This window comes from Myodes glareolus, chromosome X (genome assembly GCF_982192425.1).
Source record: "Myodes glareolus chromosome X, mMyoGla1.1, whole genome shotgun sequence".
NCBI lineage: Eukaryota > Metazoa > Chordata > Mammalia > Rodentia > Cricetidae > Myodes > Myodes glareolus.
In genome coordinates, this window is record NC_142053.1 from 126,045 (window position 1) to 133,219 (window position 7,175).

At 38.6% G+C, this 7,175-nt stretch overlaps 1 pseudogene; it reads left to right on the top strand.

Moving 5' to 3' along the window:
* Positions 1–5,889: 5,889 nt before the first annotated feature.
* LOC125395877 (olfactory receptor 5W2-like) lies at positions 5,890–6,844 on the top strand (annotated as a pseudogene).
* The last annotated feature ends 331 nt before the right edge of the window (positions 6,845–7,175 follow it).

The following is a 7,175-nucleotide window of genomic DNA, read 5'->3' on the forward strand; positions in this document are numbered from 1 at the left end:
CTAGAGAAGCTAAATATGAAGGCGAACCTGAAGAAAATCATATAGTTATCCTCCTGGATATTAGAAGTAGGCAAGATTGTCAGGCAAACTTGGGTGCATGGGGGGTGAGGGGGTGGAAGTAAGGGAAGATGGTTAGGGAGAGGGGAGAAGGGGAGGATTGGGGATGGCTTGGGGGAATGGGACGGGGGAGGGAGAGAGGGAGGAAGGATGGTTATGGGAGCAGGGAAGTTTATATCTCAACTAAGGGAGCCATTTTAAGGTTTGCAAGAGACTTGATTCTGGAGGGATTCCCAGGCCCAAGGAGAGGTTCCCAGATTGTACTCTGGGCAGCAGAGGAGAGGGTGCCTGAACTGGCCTTGGCCCATAACCATACTGATGAATATTTTGCATGTCACCACAGAACCTTCATATGGCGAAGGATAGAGATAGAGACAGAGACACATATTGGAACACTGGACTTAACTCCCTAGGTCCAAATGAGAAGCAGAGGGAGGGAGATCGTGAGCAAGGAAAGCAAAATCAGAGGGGGCCTTCATCCGACGATGGATGGAAATAGAGAAGGAGACCCACATTGGAGCACTGGAAGTCAGGACCGCGAAGGGTGCGTTCACCCACTGATACAAGGGGACTGCTCGAATGAGAGCTCACCAAGGCCAGCTGGACTGGGACTGAACGAGCATGTGATCAAACCCGATTCTCTGAATGTGGCTGACATGGGTGCTGACTGAGCCCCCAAGGTCCAAATGAAGACTGAGAAGTCATTGACAGTGGCACTGGGTCTTTTTTCGTCTGCATGGACTGGCTTTTTGGGATCCTGGCCTGTTTGAATGCTCACCTTTCTGGACCTGGAGGGAGGGGGGAGGAACTTGGATTTCCCACAGGACAGGAAACCCTGACTGCTCTTGGGAATGGTGAGGGAGGAGGAGAGGGAGTGGGGGGAGCGGGAGGGTATTGGGAGGAGGGGACGAAGTGGAAAGAGTGTTTTCGGATACTTGAATAAACAAGTCTAATGGAAAAAAAAGAATTTGTTGGATTTGTTTTGTTCTTTAGTCAGTGATTTTATTTCCTCTATAGTATCTTCAGTGTCTGAGATTCTTTCTTCTATCTCTTGTATTCTATTGGTAATACTTGTCTCTGCAGTTCCTGTTCGTTTACTCAAATTTTCCATATCCAGCCTTCCCTCGGTTTTTGTTTGTTATCTCCATTTCTTTACGGCAGTTTTCACCTCCTGTTTAAGTTCCTCTATCATTTTCATATAGTTCCGTTTAAAGTCAATTTCTTCTATTTCTTCTGGAGTAGGGTGTTCATTTCTTTTTGTTGTGTGATCCCTAGATTCTGGTGATGCCATGTTACCTTTCAGGTTGTTGGAGGAATTCTTGCATTGGCGCCTGCCCATCTCTTCCTTCAAATGCAGCCAGGAGAGTCTTGGTGTCTTGGCCCAACTTTTGCTGTGACTGACTCTGGGTGGATCTCCTCAGTGCAGGTGCAGGAACTGTTCCCCAGTTGGCTGGTCTAAAACTCCCCTCCGGCTGGGTGGGTGTGCACTCACCCCTCTGAGTGGGTAGCCTCAGTGAAGGAGCAGGACCTGTTCCTGTTCCTGGACCAAGGACCTCACAGACAATAGCTGTTTATTGTTCTATAATACTTTTGGTGCTTACACCACTGAATGAGATCATTGAAGGCACAAGAACTCAAATCTATACATTTGAGTGAAGTTATAGAATAAGTATAAATTGTTCATTATTCACTTTAATTATAGACATGAAAGCAACTGGTGTACCTATGTAAGACTATTTCAGAATTTAATGAAATCTAAATATGACTTTTCTTTTTAAATTGGCCTCTGGTAAAAATTGTAATTTATGAGTATATATCATGTGTAAAATATATGATGAACTTTGAGAGAAAATGATTTAGGGATTCCAGTAGTATCGCATTTTCCATCAACTTGTATTAAACTTGTGACTTCTAAGCAATATTGTGGATTGTTTTCTCTATAATTTGTTTTCGATCCCTAAAGCAATAGTGCTAGGTTGTAAGTACTTTGGGAGAAGATAAATTCATAAGCCCAGAACATTCAAGAATGAGCTTGGTGTACTTATGAAAAGTACTGGAGAACTTTCTATATAATTATGCTAATTGAAATCAGTAAAATTAGATTGTAAATACTGTCAATGAAATGAAAGCATGATGTGGCATGACCAAGAACTGATTGGTTTTGATAACTGACATCATGCTCTACTATTAGGTACTTCTAAACGTCTAGTACTCTATTAATAGTTTTGATTTAAGTAATAGAAACATTTCTGAATGATAATAAAACTCACCTCTAAATTTTTATTTCTATACCTAATATTAGATGTAGCACTGAGTACACATTACATAACACATACATGCACACACACATACAAATATAAGGCATGTAGCTAATGGAAAATACACAACTAATTGAAGTATGAAAAACCCTAACATCCTACAAGCAAAAGTAACAGATATACTAGGGAGAAGTGGAATAAGAGAACTGTGACAGAAATGTACACACAGATGGTATCAAGAACTGGCTAAAAGTCCTTATATTCTGGCAAAAAAAAAAGTCTCATGTCAGGAGAACTTGACTTCACCTCGACAGAGTATTTACAAGACAAGCAGGATCAGAATGTATGATGTGAAATCCACAAAGAATCAATAAAAGTTAAAAAAAAAGTTGAACCACAGTTACAAATAAAACCTGTTGGGTCCATATCTGAGTAGGATATTGTAACATGGAGGGCCGGCTTATTTGTGTTTTTGTCTGGTACCCAGTTCCCCCAGCTGTTTAGCCCCAAAGAAAAATCAATCATACAGGAGATCTCTTTAAGTTATAAAGTTAATTGGCCCATTAGGTCAGGCTACTTATTAGTTAACTCTCATATCTTGATTAAGCCATTATTTTGATCTATTTTAGCCATGTGGCTCAGTATCTTTTTCAGTGGGGTAGCTTACATCCTGTTGCTTTGGTGGTCTGGGCAGGAGTGGGGGAATCAGCTTCCTCCTCCCCAGAATTCTCCTGCTCTCCTTGCATCATTTCCACTTCCTGTCTGGTTTTCCCACCTACACCTCCTGCCTGGCCAATCAGCGTTTATTTAAAACATGATTGACAGAATACAGACAATTCTCCCCCACCAGGATATCTGTGTACTTGTGAGGTGGAAAAAGAAGTTTCTATGGAAATTTATGATTTTGGAGATATTGGGAACATGGGATAAACACTGAGGAACAGTGTAGGCAGTGTGTGCTTTTGGTCCGAGAGAGCAGTTGTCTGATTCAGACAGCAGGGCAGTATGGTGGGGCTAATTTAGCTTTTATGAGCACAGATGGTACCACCATGAGACTATATGCTGGTCATGAAAGTAAACAATTTAGCTTTCCCATGCTTAATTTTAGTATTAAATTGGTCTGGATTTTCCTTGCTTGTAGTAGGAATTCTAATTGTTATTAACTATTCTAATTGGTGTAAAAACTTAGAGTCGGCTATTATGAGGTGAAAGCTGAAGAATCAGAGAAGCAGTGTAGCCACTAGAGAGACCATTTTATCTCTTCTGAATCCTCAGACTGAAGGGGTATTCCTGTCTCTACCAGTCCTCAGACTGCATGCTCAGACTGCATCTGTCTCCACCAAAACTCAGACTGCATCCAAGCTCCTGTCTCCTCTCACTGTATATTCCACTGTCTGTCCATCCAGCTATATCCCTCCTATCTCCACCCTAGTGCTGGGATTAAAGGCATGGGACTTGCAAGTACTGGGATTAAAGGTGAGGGACCATCTGGCAATTTTTGTCTTTGACACTGGATCAATCGTGCCTAGCCCAGGGTGGTCTTGAAATCACAGAGATCTGTCTGCCTCTGTCTCCAGAGTCCTTGGATTAAAGGTGTATGCCACTTTTGCCTGACCTCCAGTGGCTTAGCTCTGCACTCTGATCTCCAGGTAAACTTGTTGATTAAAACACACACAAAACATCACCACACTTGCTATAATGATCTTATAGAATTGAAAGTTTGTTCTGTAGCCTATAACATTTGTAATATATAACTTATTTTATATTTCACAGAATGTAACAACAATGAGACTTTGTATTTTTAAGATATTTGCATTCTTAACACTTAAAATCCTTTTGAAAAATTTCTAGGTGCCTTATGTATTACAAGATGTCTGCGAATCCATGTGGAGTAGGGGATGACTGTTGTAGCTTGATTTTATCTTTTTTTTCAGACAGGGTATTTCTGTGTAGCTCTAGCTGTCCTGGAACTCATTCTGTAAACTAAATTGACATCAAACTTAAAGATCTTCCTGCTGCTGCCTCCCGGTTTCTGGGATGAAGTGCATTACCCACCACCACCACCCAGCAAATGGTTTGACTCCAAATCATCTGTCGTTTCATGAATGTGAAAAATTGGTAGCCAACAAGTCACTATTTATACAACTGTGGAGTTTTTCCATCAGGAAATATGTTTGGTCGAGGAGAGTAATCAAGCTACTATTTCAGAAAATAACCCATCCCTAATTACTATTCTGGTTTTTTTTTTCTGGCTAGTGCCATTCATGAGACCAATGCCACAGGGTTTTGCTGCCATAGAACATGCATAACGTTCTGTCTCTTTAACTTCCATATTGACAAAAACCCATGTACATATGAGAAAAATAAATCCATTCTTCTGAAAGTATTTTCATCAGTGATTTTATGCATTATCAATGGAAAAAATTAAAAATTGGCTGCTTTGCCAGAATTAATTTTGAATTTCAGATCATCTCACAACATCTGTTCAGCATCTACCTGGATACTTTTATGAAATTATAACTTTAAGGAACCATTTCTCCATACATGAGGTTTATGGAATGTTCTCTAACATTTTGCATATTTCAGGAGTGTTTTCAGGTAAACTGTGTTTGTAATTTTCATCTGTCATACAAACTGGATGCAAGATTACTATTAAATGAACTGTTGCAATTGTGATGATATGAAAAGTCCAAAAAGTACAAAACATGTTACTAGTGAGAAATCTAATTAATTATATTTTTTAAAAAAAGACTGGAGGAAGAGTCTTAAGAGACTTATGTCCCTACAGTCTCTAGTTAAAATAAATGGATCTACCTATGTTCAGGTGCCAGGAACAGGACAGAAAGACACTCATGTCAGGTAGGTTTCTGAATGGCAGTGTTTTAAAACAAAATAAATTAAAATTTGTTTTCTCTGAAAATGTTAAAAATCAAGCTGATTAATGTATAAATAAATTGTTTAACCATGAGTTATTAGAGAAAAAAAGAGAGAAAACAAGTACCACTTAAGGGCTAGTGATATTCTTTCTGTCTTGGTGTATTTGACTTACATAGACAGGGTTGTAGAGAGTATTTGGAAAGCCTTAGGGGAGGAGAAGGATATGGCAAAATATATTTAAATTTAAAAATATTTCAAATAAATATAAATATTAAAAATTATAAATATTAAAAAAGACAATTTGAAAATCAAGAACAAACTGAGTGTTACTGTTTTCTGTCCCTCTTATTTTTATTATATTCTCTGATTTCCATCATGGCCTGTCAGATTTCAAAGCAAATTTTGCTATATTTAAATCTACTGCCAATAAATAAGTGAAAGAGAGCAAACAAAGTTACACAGGTCAAGAAAAATATGAAGATTTAGATTCATTTGTACAAACTTCCTATTCCATGGTTTCCTTAGCTTCACTGCACTGATTTACACATTACATTTTTTTCTGAAATATTTTCAGAGTTTTTATGAAAGCTTACTTAATAATTAAATGCTAATCAGATTAATTATACTGAATACTGTTTTATTCTTGTCCAGTAATATAAATACTAAGCTATTATTTCATTGTGACTTTTGTAAATTTTTAAACAAAGAGCAAAGAATAATGGACGAGGGAAACTGCTCTTCATTGCCAGAATTCCTCCTCTTGGGAATCACCAATAATCTTGATGTTAAAGTGCTTCTATTCACTGTTTCTAGTTGTTTACCTCACTAATCTGATGACAAATATAGGGATGATCATTTTGATCAGAATGGATCCCCAGCTTCACACACCAATGTACTTCTTTCTCAGCCACCTCTCTTTCTCTGATCTCTGCTATTCCACTGCTATTGGGCCCAAGATGCTGGCAGACCTCCTCTCCAAGAAGACATCTATTCCTTTTCTTGGCTGTGCTGTGCAGTTTTTTACTTTCTGTATATTTATAGATGCTGAGTATGTGCTGCTGGCAATGATGGCCTTTGATCAATATAAGGCCATCAGCAACCCCTTACTGTATTCAGTAGACATGTGCAGCAGGGTATGCTTCCAATTATTGGCTGGTGTTTATGCTGTGGCATTGGCAGATGCTTTGGTACATACAACATTGACATTCCACTTCTTTTTCTATGGGTCTAATAAGATTAATCATTTCTTCTGTGATATTACACCAGTGTTAGTCTTGACTTGTTCAGATACACAGGTCAATGTGTTAGTCATATTCACTGTTTTTGGTTTCATTGAATTGAGCACCATTTCAGGAGTCCTTGTCTCCTATTGTTACATCATCTCTTCAGTCCTGAAGATCAGCTCTGCTTCTGGGCGGTTAAAAGCCTTCTCCACCTGCACCTCACACTTGACTGCAGTTGTGATTTTCCAAGGAACTATGCTCTTCATGTATTTCCGGCCAAGTTCTCCCTACTCCCTAGATCAAGATAAGGTGACCTCCCTTTTTTATACACTTGTAATCCCTATGTTGAACCCTCTAATTTATAGTTTGAGGAACAAAGATGTGAAAGAGGCACTACAAAGAGTAAAAGGTAAAATCTGTTTAACATAATAGGGGTATATGTATGGCACAGTACACTGTCTTTAAAGCCAATATATGGACTGATTTTTAGAATTTACTCTGCTTATATGTTATATCTGTAAACTTGGTTTTTTTTGTGGTACTCCTAACTGTTAAAGCAAGTGTATTTCTAACTTTTTTTGTCTGCTCTTGGGATTGTTTCCTTTCTATTGATTTGCCTTTTCTAGTCTCAAAATGGGGGCTTTTGTCTTGGGAGTGGCAGTAGATTTAGTGGAAAGTAGAGGTAGTGAGGAATCCAGGAGATTCAAGGAAGGGGAAATTGTGATTGGAATATATTATATGAGAGAATAATCTATTTACA